The sequence below is a fragment of the Piliocolobus tephrosceles genome, chromosome 16, assembly GCF_002776525.5.
Source record: "Piliocolobus tephrosceles isolate RC106 chromosome 16, ASM277652v3, whole genome shotgun sequence".
Lineage (NCBI taxonomy): Eukaryota > Metazoa > Chordata > Mammalia > Primates > Cercopithecidae > Piliocolobus > Piliocolobus tephrosceles.
In genome coordinates, this window is record NC_045449.1 from 37,341,941 (window position 1) to 37,355,842 (window position 13,902).

Genomic DNA, 13,902 nt, shown 5'->3' on the forward strand with positions numbered 1-13,902 from the left:
AGAAACCCTCCATCCTCAGACCCCTGGTACCCTTCACTCACTTCCCACTCTGGCCATCGTTCACTGAGTTCAGGCCACTCTGGCCTCTGCATGGTCCTCACGCCCACCAGACTCATGCCCCCTTCAGGGCTGTTGTCAGTTCCACCCCCTTTTCCTACAAAGTTCTCCATGTCTTCATTCTTCAGGTGCTGCCTCCCGACAGAGGCCTTGCTGACCACCCCTACCAAGATTGCCCCACCCTCCCACGTGTCACTCCCCTCCCTGCCCTCTTGATTTTTCTCCATAAAACTGGCACCTCCTTACATGCTGTGTTGTGTGTTTAATTATATTGTTTAATTATATCTGCCTTCCTTAAACGAGAGCAACATGAAGACAGGGACTTCCTAATCTTCATTGCTATCTCCAACCAAAGCACTTGTTTTTTTGTTTGTTTGTTTGTTTTTTGAGATGGAGTCTCGCTTTGTCTACCAGGCTGGAGTGCAGTGGCACGATCTAGGCTCACTGAAACCTCTGCTTCCCGGGTTGAAGCGATTCTCTTGCCTCAGCCTCTCAAGTAGCTGGGATTACTGGTGCCTGCCACCACACCCAGCTAATTTTTGTATTTTTAGTAGAGATAGGGTTTCACCATGTTTGCCATGCTGCTCTTGAACTGCTGACCTCAGGTGATCCACCTACTTCAGCTTCCCAAAGTGCTTGAATTAGAGGTGTGAGCCACTGCATCCGGCCGAACCAAAGCACGTCTGCTGCTGCTGTCCCTGTCATAGATCTATGTGACTTCCCCTCCACCACAGTTATTCAAAATGTCTCTTGCTGCTTCCCTTCCACCAGGGTAACACCCATCTGTGCTCACTGCCTAATGAGGGGACATCACTGGTGTCTAAGTACACTAACTGTGGGAACCTTGGTTTAATTTTGTGAGAGAGAAGTCCCTTATAGCCTCCTCAGTTTTCCACTGAGAAATGTTTTTGATGATTTTGAGAGGAGATGGGGAAAAGTGATGTGGGGTTCCCCAATGTTGTCCAAGGGGATTTCTTCTTAGAAATTTCTCCTTACATCACTCTTGTAGTGAAATAAAACCATTTCCATGCAATTTATCAATTTTGTTTTTTGAAAAATACCTGCTATTTGAATCTAAATATTATAGAAATTTCTCTTTAAACATTCCCTTTTACTTTATCCCAAAATAAATTTCCCTTTGCATAAAATTTTTCTTTTTTTATTTTTTGAGACAGAGTCTCACTCTGTTGCCCAGGCTGGAGTGCAGTGGTGCTATATCGGCTCAATGCAAGCTCCGCCTCCCAGGTTCATGCCATTCTCCTGCCTCAGCCTCCCGAGTAGCTGGAACTGCAGGCGCCCACCACCCACGCCCGGCTAATTTTTTTTTGTATTTTTAGTAGAGACAGGGTTTCGCTGTGTTAGCCAGGATGGTCCCGATCTCCTGACCTCATGATCTGCCCGCCTTGGCCTCCCAAAGTGCTGGGATTGCAGGTGTGAGCCACCATGCCTGGCCAAATATTTCAACAAATAGGCCAAAAAATGATGCTCTAACTTATGAGTTAAAACTATTGGGACTATAACTAGAAAAAATATTGCAGTTGAGTACTGAAAGTATTGATAAATCTATTTTCAAAGTGTAATACAATAATTTTGTAGAGGATAAAATAGAAATTGTTCACGTAGAAGATTAATACATAAATAATATTTACAGAGCATTGTCTTGAGAAATGCAGTTTGATGGTTTCAGTTTGAGCAAAAGATGAGGCTCTCAAGTATGGCATTTCTTTTGCTGCTAATGAGAGAGAATCCAGACTTTGCTGATGTGCTCCAGGATCTCCTGTATTGTTTAGATTTGGAGGAATTGACCATGAAGGAGCTGGCTGCAGCGTTAGGAGGGGAAGGTGGAAACTTCAACGCAGGAAGGGACTCCCCTGGATCCACTGACCTCGGACCCTCGGATAGAGTTAATGTGGGAGAACCTAGCCTGGCAGCTCTGGAGACCTGAGTGGAAGGGAGAGAACAGTGCTGCCCTAAGACCCAGGCCCTTCTGGGGAAGGGAGCAGCAGGGCTTGGCTCTTGGCTGCGTGGCTGGTGTGGAAAAGCTCCTAGTGATGGGGTGACTCCCATGGCCTCTTCCAGGGACTCCAGCATTGATAACATCTCTGCCAGCCCTTCTTGTTGCTCGGAGAGTCTGGATCGCTTTTCTTTTTTCTTTTCTTCTTCTTTAAACCTCTCTTCTTTCAGTTCTTGAACGAGGGATGTGATTTTTTTTATTTTATTTTATTTTAGTTTTTGAGATGGAGTCTTGCTCTTGTCGCCCAGGCTGGAGTGTAATGGTGCGATCTCAGCTCACTGCAACCTCCACCTCCCAGGTTCAAGCAATTCTCCTGCCTTAGCCTGCTGAGTAGCTGGGATACAGGCATCTGCCACCATGCCTGACTAATTTTTGTATTTTTAGTAGAGATGGGTTTCACCATGCTGGCCAGTCTAGTCTCGAACTCCTGACTCAGGTGATCTGTCCACCTCGGCCTCCCAAACTGTTGAGATCGCAGGCATGAGCAGCTCTGCCCTGCTAGGATGTGCATTTCTGTATCAGCATTGTGTTGATGCTGTTCACCTTGTAAGCATCTACAAAACTGGGGATGTTTAAATACTTTTTTGTACCCAATATCCTCTAAATATCCCTCAATCTCTGCAGTGGTTTTTTTTTTTTTTTTTTTTTTTTTTTTTGGCATCACCATGCTTGCCCGTGAGTTGGCCTTTCTCCTCAATGTGTGAATCCAGTGTTTCTGCAAGCTGCTTTTCATACTGCTTTTCATATGTTACATGGAGTCGATTCCTAACAGGTTGACTAAGGAAATGAAAGCCACGAAAGTTAGGATAGTAGTTCCCTCTGATGGGGGAGAAGGTGTACCAAACAACTGGGCGCACCAGAGCTCCCAATCTTCAGTATGTTAACATGGGTGGTGGGTACACAGGTGTTTGTTTTATTGTTATTTTAAAAACTGTGTGTATATGTTTCACAAACTCTTCTGTATGTGTGACAGATTTCAAAATATAAACATTAAAAAGTTTGAATAAAGAATTACCTAGGGATCTTGTTAAGAAGGCAGATTCCTAGCTCCATTTCATATTCTGATTCCAGAGACCTGGTCAGGACCACAGAATCCACATTTTTGTTTTTTTGTTTTTTTTTGTTTTTTTGAGACGGAGTTTTGCTCTTGTGGCCCAGGCTGGAGTGCAGTGGTATGATCTCGGCTCACCACAACCTCCACCTCCCGGGTTCAAGCGATTCTCCTACCTCAGCCTCCCGAGTAGCTGGGATTACATGCATGCGCTACCATGTCCAGCTAGTTTTGTATTTTTAGCAGAGATGGGGTTTCTCCATGTTCGTCAGGCTGGTCTAGAACTCCCAACCTCAGGTGATCCGCCCACCTTGGCCTCCCAAAGTGCAGGGATTAGATGCGTGAGCTGCCGTGTCTGGCTTTTTTTATTTTTTGAGACGGAGTCTTGCTCCATTCCTAGGCTGGAGTGCAGGTACACCCAGCTAATTTTTGTATTTTTAGTAGAGATGGGGCTTCACCGTACTGGCCGGGGTGATCTAGAACTCCTGACCTTGCGATCTTCCCACCTTGGCCTCCCAAAGTGCTGGGATTACAGGTGTGAGCCACCGTGCCTGGCCCAGCATCCACATTTTTAAATGATGCTAATGCAGGTGGTTTGAAAACCAGTCTGAGGTGTGTCATGTACTCCATGCCCACGTTACATGGAGTCCATTCCTAGCACATTGACTAAGTCTAAATAAAACTAAGAGACCCATCACAGCCTGTGAGGTGTGGATACAGCAGTGTCTTCCCATGGAGGCTGTAGAAAGTGACTTGAGGACTTGGGTCATGGGGTGGCAGCCCCACCATCTATCTCCTCATCCAGCTTCCCAGGGTTCAGTCCAGAGTACAGCTCCACAGAGGATTGCAGCCCCTCCATGACACTGCAGTCCCACACAGCCAGAGGTGGGACTGAGATCACTGTGTTTTCACTTAGTCAACCAAGTCAGCTTCAACTGAAATGAAACCATTAAAGAGAGACTTTCTCTTATTCTGCTACTTCTCAGAACCTTGTCCTGGAAGTCGTGTTAAAATGTAGATTCTGATTTCCTCTCTCAGGGAAGAAGCCTGATAACCTGCATTTCTAAGAAGCTCCAAGGTGCTGCCACAGGGCTCTGCCTAGTAACCGTGGATTCCACAGCCCCAACAGACACCAGAGAACATCCCATCATTCTGCCTGCACCCAGTCAGCAGTGGGCATCCTGGATTGGTTAATTTTATGATCAGTTAGAGGGAGAAATTTGTAAATGAAATCTCAAAAAAAAAAAAAAAATCCAGTAGGAATGATTTACAGTATGAGTTAAGCTTATCTGTGACCTTCAGCCTCCCCATTTTCTCACCGTCTGGTGAGAGCTGGTACAGTTTTGAATGTTGGGAGGTAGAAAACCGGCAGTTTTGAGAATGTTATATACTAAAGAATGGGACAGTTCAAGTCAAAAATTGATAAATGATAACCTGTGCTCTTGCTGGTTATTTATTAAACACGTACTGGCTGAGCACTTACTATGTGCCAAGCATTGCACAGCTCGTGCAGCGTGCCAGGCCTGTCAAAACATACCCAACAAGAAGCATTATTTATAGGCACTGTTTACAGATACTGCACCCAGCTTCCATCTCTGTACTTGCTATGCACCATGTAGGTTTATCATCCCCATTTTACAGATGAAAAAACCCAGGCACAGAGAGGTTCAGAAACATGCTTCATGTCACACAGCCAATGGTGGGACTGAGATCATTGTTTTAACTTGGTCAACCAAGTCAGCTTCGACTGAAACCATTAAAGAGAGACTTTCTCTTATTCTGCTGCTTATCTGAGAACCTTGCCCTGGGAATCTTGGTAAAATGCAGATTCTAATTTCCTTTCTCAGGGAAGAGCCTGAATAACCTGCATTTCTAAGAAGCTCCAAGGTGTTGCTGCTAGTTCCAGGACCACACTTTTGAATTTGGAGGCTGAGGTATTTAAGAGTCTTTATTGTGAAAATGGAGGGGCAGTGTAATGAAGTGAGAGGAGTGTTAGATGGGATTGTGAGGCCTGGGAACAGAACCTGGACCTCAGACATCTGTGTCCCCTTATGCTTGTCACTTCCTTGGACTCAGGTTAGATGAGATCTGTAAAGTATAACTTCTGCTTTGGTAGCCTGTACAGTGTGTGAAAGTGTCGTCTTCTATGAATCCTAGCTGATGCAGAACCCTTAAATTAGTTTAGATTTGAAGATATAACAAAATAATATACTTTAAAAAAGTGACAGACTGGGCGTGGTGGCTCACACCTGTAATCCCAGTACTTTGGGAGACTGAGGCAGGTGGATCCCTTGAGGCCGGGAGTTCGAGACCAGCCTGGCCAACATGGTGAAACCCCATCTCCACTAAAAATAAAAAATTAGCTGGGCATGGTGGTGCGTGCCTGTAATCCCAGCTACTCAGAACCTGAGGCAGGAGAATCGCATGAGTCCAGGAGGTGGAGGTTGCAGTGAGCCAAGATTGTTCTACTGCACTCCAGCCTGGGTGACAGAGTGAGACTCCGTCACACACACACACACACACACACACACACACACACACGCACACTCTGACAGGTTTTCCCCCATCCCCATTATAGAGTACTTGAAAAAGTAAAAAGGAAAGTAAAAAGGAAGAAAAGAATCACCATCTCTCACTCCAAAGTCACCCTGTGTTTGAACGTTTTGGTCTATTCCATTATTTTGTGTGGAAACTGATTTACTTTTTTGTATGCATACTTTTGATGACGTAATAGATATAGTTTCTGTGTGGCTGTTATTTAGCATTACAAAGTAACTTTTTTTTTTTTTTTGAGACGGAGTCTCGCTCTATCGCTGGAGCTGGAGTGCAGTGGCCGGATCTCAGCTCGCTGCAAGCTCCGCCTCCTGCGTTCCCGCCATTCTCCTGCCTCAGCCTCCTGAGGAGCTGGGACTACAGGCGCCCGCCACCTCGCCTGGCTAGATTTTTGTATTTTTTTAGTAGAGTCGGGGTTTCACCGTGTTAGCCAGGATGGTCTCGATCTCCTGACCTCGTGATCCGCCCGTCTTGGCCTCCCAAAGTGCTGGGATTACAGGCTTGAGCCACCGCACCCAGCCCCAAAGTAACTTTTATATGTTATTAAAAAGTCTTATTTAATGGCTACATTGTACTCCATTCTATGAATATAGCGTACAGTGTGTATAGCCTTACTTTTGTTGTAGCTATTTCTAATATTTTGCTATTATAAATAATTCCTCTGTTTAGGGTTATTTCCTTAGATTCTCACATTTAGTTAAAGAATTTGAAAAGTTTAAGGCTTATGGGAAAGCTTTTAAGAATAATAGTCTCTCTTTGCTAAGTAAATTTTTATCTGGAAAATTTACCTGTGTAGGGACGGATTAATGGAAATTACCACACCTGAGGAGATACACTCTTAATTCACTAAAAGCAATAATAATAATATTTGTGGCCAACCTGTGTTGATGAGTTAGTAGGTCTGAGGCACTGTGCTAAGTTTATCATCCTTATTTTACAGATGAAGAAAACCTGCTTGATATCATACAGTCGGGAGTCAACCGAGTTGGGGCTTTGAATGTAGGTTTATCTGATGCCAAAGTTTATGATGCTTTTCAACTATTTAGGGTACCTCAGAGTGTGGATTTTGAATCACCTGCATCAGCATCATTTAAAAATATGGATTTTGTGGTGCTGACGAGGTCTTTGAAGTCAGAATATGAAGTGGAGCTAGGAATCTACCTTCTTAACAAGTTCCCTAGGTTATTCTTTATTCAAACGTTTTTTGTTTATATTTTGAAATGTGCCACACATGCAGAAGAGTTTATAAAACACATACACACAGTTTCAAAAGTAATAGTAAAATCCACTACCCAGGTTAACATATTGAAGATTTGAGAGCTCTTGTGTGCTCACTTGTTTGATACACCTTCTCCCCCATCAGAGGGAACTACTCTTGTAACTTTTGTGGCCTTCATTTCTTTGCTTTTCTTTATAGATCCCTGAGGATATCCCTGAATGATACAGTTTTGTTTGAAAGACTGAAAAACCCAAACCTGGCACTTTTGGGAAATAGCAGTAAATCATGGATATGTGAAGGTTCCCAGCAGGAGGTAAGCTGAGCAATTTCTTTGGGACAGAGTATGGATTCAGCTTCCTTGAGAAGATTCCACCTGGGGAAGTCAGTGGGCAAGGTCTTGGAAAGATTGTTAATCACAGTGAGGGCATCTGAGCAGGGCTGTGGTTTGAACAGCTGGCAAAAATATGGTTGAAGGGGAAGGAAGCTGCTTTTTACCTTTGCAGCTCAGCTCACTAGGACCTCCCTCGAGTTCTCAGAAGAAGATTAACAAAGAATGCCTCTCAGGGAGACATGAGTATCTTCAGCTAATCCATGCAATGGGGCATGGGAATGGGGACATGGGAGAACAGGGAGCCCATCAGCTCCTGGTTCTTGTCTTAATCTGTTTTCTGTTGCTATAGCAGAATACCTGAGATTTGAAAATTTAGAAAGAAAAGTGGTTCATCTGGCTTATAGCTGTGGAGGCTGGGAAGTCTAACGGCATGGTAGCAGCCTCTGGTGAGGGCTTTTGCTCTGTGTCATAACATGAACAAAAAGCTGAAGGGCAAGCCAGTGTGTGCAAAAGAGACCACCCAGAGTGAGCCAAGCTCAATTTTATAACAACCCGCTTTCAGGAGAACTAACTCACTCCTGTAAGAACTAATTCACTCTCAAGAGAGCAAACTCACTCCGCAAATAACAGCCTTATCCATTCAGGAGGGTGGTGCTCCCATGACCTAGTCACCTCTTAAAGGCCCCAGCTCCCAATACCATCAGTGGCAATACAATTTCGACATGAGTTTTGACAGGGACACTCAGATCATAGCAGTCATTAAGATAAAGTACAAATAAGCTTCCGTATCAGGCTCAACAGGCAGCCTGTCCTTAGACTGCCTTCTTTCACTGAGTAATATGCATTTAAGTTTCCTCCATGTCTTTTCATGGCCTGATAGCTCTTTTTTTTTTTTTTTTTTTTTTTAAGTGCTGAATAATATTCCATTGTCTGGGTATGCCACAGTTTATTTATCCATTCACCTCCAGAAGAACATCTTGGTTGCTTCCAAGTTTTGCCAACTATGAATAAAACTGTTATAAACATCTGTGTGCAGGTTTTTGTGTGGACGTGAGTTTGCAACTCATTTGGGTAAATGTCCTCTCTTTTAAAAATACGTTTTTCTCTCGTGTTTTTTTTTAAAACTTTCCTCCTCGTTTTTGCTCTATTTTTCTAAAAGATTTCCTTAGCTTTTTTCTTGACTCTACTGAGTTTTAAATTTCTGCTATTATGGTTTTTCATTTCTAAGAAGTATTTTGGTTAATTTGTTTTCTGAACATTCCTTTTTTACAGCATCTTGTTCACGTTCCACATAAGCAAAACTTTGGTCTCTTAGAGGATATTATGTTATTTATTTATTTTCTCCAATTGCATGGTGTCTGATTGCCCCAAGTTGCTCTTTCTTTTATCTTTTTTTGTCTTTACCTTTCATGTCAGAGGCTTTCTAGATGTCTCTTGAACCTCAGGTGATTCTAATGCACCTAATGGTCTGAGAAGCACTGCTAGAGTCTCCTAACATCTCTGAAGCTTAATCATCCCAACAGAGATCCCAAGAAAAATGACACAGTTCAGTATTTTTCCCCAGAACTAGAGCTTTTCTCTTCCAATTAGAGGCCTAGCACTTTTCCTGAATGAAATGTCGTATGACAGTAGCCTTAGAAGTGGTTTTATAAATTATTTTGTGCATGGTTCACTCTCCTAGTATGTTTATTCGTACCCATCTTACATTCTTCTGCCTGTGCCAGTGCTCCTTTGTCCCTGTTTAGGTTGGAGAGAAGCCTGACACTGGCCATCGGGAACATGATGCTGACCTTGGCTGTCCTTACCTGCTGGGCAGACATAGTTGAGGCCAACATCCTGGACCCAGAGTAGAAATTATAGTCCACTTGTGGAGGCATGCAGCAGGCCGGAAAGGCCCCGTCCAAGACCAAAACATCTTACCATTGTATTGCTGCTGCAAACAGGAAGGGGTGTTTGCCTGTAGAAGTGCTGAGGATATGTAAAGGGAAGCCAGGGCCTGCGGTGTTGGCACAGGGGGCAAGTCAACTCACATTAGAAATGAACCATATTTTCTTTTCTAACAAATATATATTTTTATTTCAACAATATATAAAGTTGTGTATCTTAATACGTGTGATTAATCTATCTTTAGTCATTCAAAACATTTTTTACAAAATAAGGTGCATATGCAAAGAGATTTGGCATAGAGAAGGATGAGAAATAAAACCAATGATTTCCAAGTAGTAGACTTTTACTATGTGTCATGAACTTTACACATATCTCTTTTAAATATTAACTTTATGAGGTGACTTTTATTATAATTCTTTTTTTAATATAAATGAGAAAACAGTGATTTGGAAAGTTAAGAAATTTCCCCAATGTCACCCAACTCCAATGTAACACAGGTAGTAAGTTTGAGAATCAGCATTCAAGGCCAGGTCTGTTGATGACTCTGCTGCTCACAGTCATAACCATTATACCACGCTGCCTACACGATAGACTCTCAGGCACTTTTGAATGAATGTTCTGGCAGGACCCTATTTTTGACTTAGATGCAATAGCACCCAGATTTGGACACACCAACCATCCCACTAGAATCCCCTGTATCAGTTAGCTATTGTCAGAGTAATGCTATGTAACAAACCACTCCTATTCTCAGTGGCTTAAAATAACCGTCATTTATTCTCGGGGATCTGCAGGTCATGTGGCTCTGCTTCAGGCTGTGGTAGCTGGAAGTCAGCTGAACTAGGCTGGGCTGGGTTGAATGGGTATCTTTTAAGCTACAGATCTTCATAAACTTGGCTCCTTTCTTAGCTACTTTGCATGTAAGCTAATTCTGAGACTCAGCTTGAAGGGGCGGTAGCCAACCGGGAAGGTCTTTTTGTAGCAATGGCAGACATGCCAGAGGGCACACTTAACTGCACAAACCATTTCACACCCTTGTTAGTGTCATGTCTGCCACCATCCCACTGCCCCAAACGTCATTTGGTTGAGTCCAAAGTCAAGGCATGGGCTGCAAAGTCATGTGTCAGACAGCATAAATTTGGGGTGGTGGTGAAGAGTGGATGCTAATAATTCAACCTTCCACGGCTGCCCAAACCTAACATATGCCTGCATAGTGTGCCTGTAAATAAATGTTTACAGGGAAGCAAAGTGACGAGGTCTAACATATTTTCTATGTCTATTTCATGAAGATCATCATTGCTGCTGCATAGAGAATGAATTGAAGGAACAGGGAGGGAAGGTGAGATGCCAGTTGGGAGCCTGGTGCTAGGTGAGAGATAACAGTGGCCTAGATGTGGGTGGTGACAATAGAGATGGGAGGATCTAGACCTATAAGCACCACACACAGCTTATGGAGTTACTATCATTGCTTTAAAGTTACTATCACTATTTTAAAAATATTGTAGTCTAGTTTACCAACTAGACTATAAATTCCATATTTTTACAATGTATATGTGAGGTAGACAGTAAAAAAGATGAAAGCAACTATGGAAAGGACTGTTAGAATTTATTTAATTGACCCTGGGCCTGAAGGATGTGGACACATTATAATTTTCTTGATGGGGACAGATTTGGCATTTTTCTATACTTAAAAAAATGTTCCTTTGGGAGGCCAAGGTGGTAGGATTACTTGAGCCCAGGAGTTCAAGACCAGCCTGGGCAACATAGCAAGACCCTGTTTCTACAAAAATAAATAAATAAATAAATAAATAAAAATAATTAGCTGGACATGGTAGTGTACACCTGTAGTTCCAGCTATTTAAGAAGCTGAGGCAGGAGGATCATTGGAACCCAGAAGGGTGAGGCTGCAGTGAGCTATGCTTGTGCCACTGCACTCTAGCCTGGGCGACAGAGTGAGATCCTCTCTCAAAAAACCAAAACAAAACAAAGTTCTCTTGTCTCTAAAGTTTCTTTAGTTCAGTGTGATGACATGTAGAACTCTAGAATGTTGGGTTTGTCATTTGTCAATGACCCTTAAATATCCGTGTAATGGGACAGTTCCTTCTAAAAAAAAAAAAAAAAAAAGGGAAACTCACCCAAACAAACAGTTGTGTTTGCATGTTGTGAATATGGGTGGTAGCATTCTTCCTTTACAGGCTTTTAAATGTTGTCAAGTAGGTAATACAGCAGGTCCTCAAATAACATTGTTTCCTTCAACGTTGTTTCATTACAATGTTGATGAGAAAAAAAATTAATTCCAGCCCCGGGCCTGACTGTGTGGAGTTTGATAAGTGGGTAAATAATAAAAACTATCTTACTCGTTTTTATTAATCTTTCTTAAATACATGTATAGCCTTCAATGTTTGATATTAGAAATGTTTTGGGTCCTTATTTAGAAGTTTGGTGATGTTTTGTGACCAGAAGTATGCCATAGGAACTCACCTCTTGTACATATCAATTAGCTTATGGTAAAACTGGTTTATTCTGGACCATTTGGCTTAAAGTCGCAGTTTCCAAGAATTTATCAGCAATGATGTTGTGAGGATTTACTGTACTGCTTTCCTAGGCCACAACATCTGATGAATGCCTTCAAGTAGTACATTAATTAAAATAAAAATAGGGAAATAGTTTTAGGTGCAGCAGCACCCTCTCTCTCCACCTCCAGTAGATTCTCTGGAACCGCTGGCAACTTGTTGAATAACCTTGGTGGCCTTGAGCTCTTTCCCCAGTCTTAGTTGTCCCTGGTTCCACTCGCTGCTCTGCCACCTTGTGGATTTATTGGGAATTGCGTCTTCTACTGGGAGCCCTGCCGACTCACCTAGTAATCCCGCTGGGGCTTTTCCTGAGCGGGGGACGGGGTTTAGAAGAGAATTCTTATCGCTGGAGTGACACTCAACAATAAGACACTTTGCTCTTTCGATCTTTCTATATTCTTCCCCGTGTCGCTTCTTTTGGGACAATATCCAGAGGCCAAGCTGAAGGGCATTTGATGGTCTTGCCAGTATCACACCTGAATGGCCCTCCCCATCTGAGACCTTGCGGCAGCCTCCCAGGGTGTGATACAGGCCCCCACTCTCCAGTCTCACCACCCCAGTCCACCAGAGGTTTCCTTATGCTTTAAAAATTATAAAAATAATACAAGCTTGCTTAGAGCTTACCAGTGAAGGAGACAGATTTTAAAAAGTAAACAAATAAATGCAATATGTATACATTATGGTGAATGCTGTGAGATGGAGAGTAGTGGTGGTGGTGGGGGCAGGAAACTTTTTATTAAGAAGGCTGGTAAGGGCAGGCTTTCCTGAGTAGGAGAAATTTCAAATTGAAACCTGAAGGATGAGATGGATCTAGTCATTAAAAGAGAGAGAAAAAGCACATGCAAAGGTCCTGAGGTGGGAGTGGGCTTGTTAAGCTGAAAGTGAGTGTGGCCAGATGGCAGTGAGCAGGAGGGGAGTGGTTGGAGTAAGGTTGGAAAGGGCATTAGGCACAAATAACACAGGGTCCTGTCGTGCTTGGTACGGATTTTGATTTTATTCTGACTTTCGTGGGAAGATGAGGAAAGATTCTTATGCAGGGAAGCGACGAGGTCTGACTGATACTTTCTATTTCATCCTTGCTGCTGCCTGGAGAATGGATTGAAGTGAACCGGGAGGGAAACTAGAATCCCATTTGGGAGCCTGGTGCCAGAAGCTGGGTGAGGGAAGCAGTGGCCTAGACTTCAGCAGTGGCAACAGAGACGGAAGGATCTAGACGCATGTTGTCTAATATGGTAGCATTAGCCACATGTGGCTACCGAGCGCTTGAAATGTCTAAGTGTAAAATCTACACCAGATCTTGGAGGTTTAGTACAAAAAAAAGATATGAAATCTGTCATTGATAACTTATTTATATTGATTATGTGTTAAAATAATAATATTTTGGATATTTCATCATGTTAAAATATAATATGAAAATATTTAACCTTTTTACTTAAAAAAAGTGGCTACTGAAAAAATTTAAATTGCATATGTTGTTTGCATCTGTGGCTCTCTTTATGTTTTTATTGGCCAGTGCTGATACAGACAAAAGTTGCAAAATTTAAAAAAATACTTTTTTTTGGAGACAAGGTCTTGTTCTGTTGTCCAGACTTGAGTATAGTGGCATAATCATAGCTCACTGGAAGCTTGAACTCCTGGGCTCGAGTGATCCTCTGGCCTTGGAATCCCAAAGTGTTAAGATTACAGGTGTGAGCCACTATGCCTGGCCAAAAAAATACTTTTATTGTAAATTTACATTGGATACCTTAGAAATTTATAGCGAAGTATAGATTTTTTTCTGGTCTACAGAAGATATTTATTTGATGTAATAAAACAAAATAGTGTTCTATCCAACCACAAAAAGTAAAAGGAGTGAAAAATTTGAATATACACATACAAAACTCAAGCTGTTTGATGTGACAATTTTTTTTTTTTTAAATAATGCTACTAGCTGCGTGTGTTGGCTCATGTCTGTAATTCAAGCATTTTTGGAGGCCAAGGTAGGAGAATCGCTTGAGCTCAAGAGTTTGAGAACAGCCTGGGCAACATGGCAAAACTCATCTCTATGAACATATACAAAAATTAGCTGGGCATGGTGGCACATGCCTGTAGTCCCAGCTACTAGTGAGGCTGAGGTAGGAAAATCTCTTGAGCCTGGGAGGTTGAGGCTGTGCTGAGCTAAGTTCGTGCACTCCAGCCTAGGTGACAGAGGGAGACCCTGTCTCAAAAAAAAAAAAAAAA

The 13,902-nt window shown here is 42.5% G+C and overlaps 1 protein-coding gene across 7 annotated transcripts in view; it reads left to right on the top strand.

The window, feature by feature from the left end:
• The window catches only part of C16H17orf67 (chromosome 16 C17orf67 homolog), a 43,200-nt gene that overhangs the window by 2,804 nt on the left and 26,494 nt on the right, over positions 1–13,902 (top strand). For 3 of the 7 annotated variants that reach the window (XM_023204562.1, XM_023204563.1, XM_023204564.1), the window contains exon 2: positions 7,093–7,207. The gene's annotated coding sequence lies outside the window, so the exon portion shown is untranslated. Of the gene's footprint in view, positions 1–4,969; positions 5,057–6,615; positions 6,675–7,092; positions 7,208–8,134; positions 8,194–8,970; positions 13,661–13,902 lie in introns of those variants that run through there. The other 4 variants (XR_002730060.1, XM_023204560.1, XR_002730061.1 and 1 more) reach the window with 3 other exon arrangements.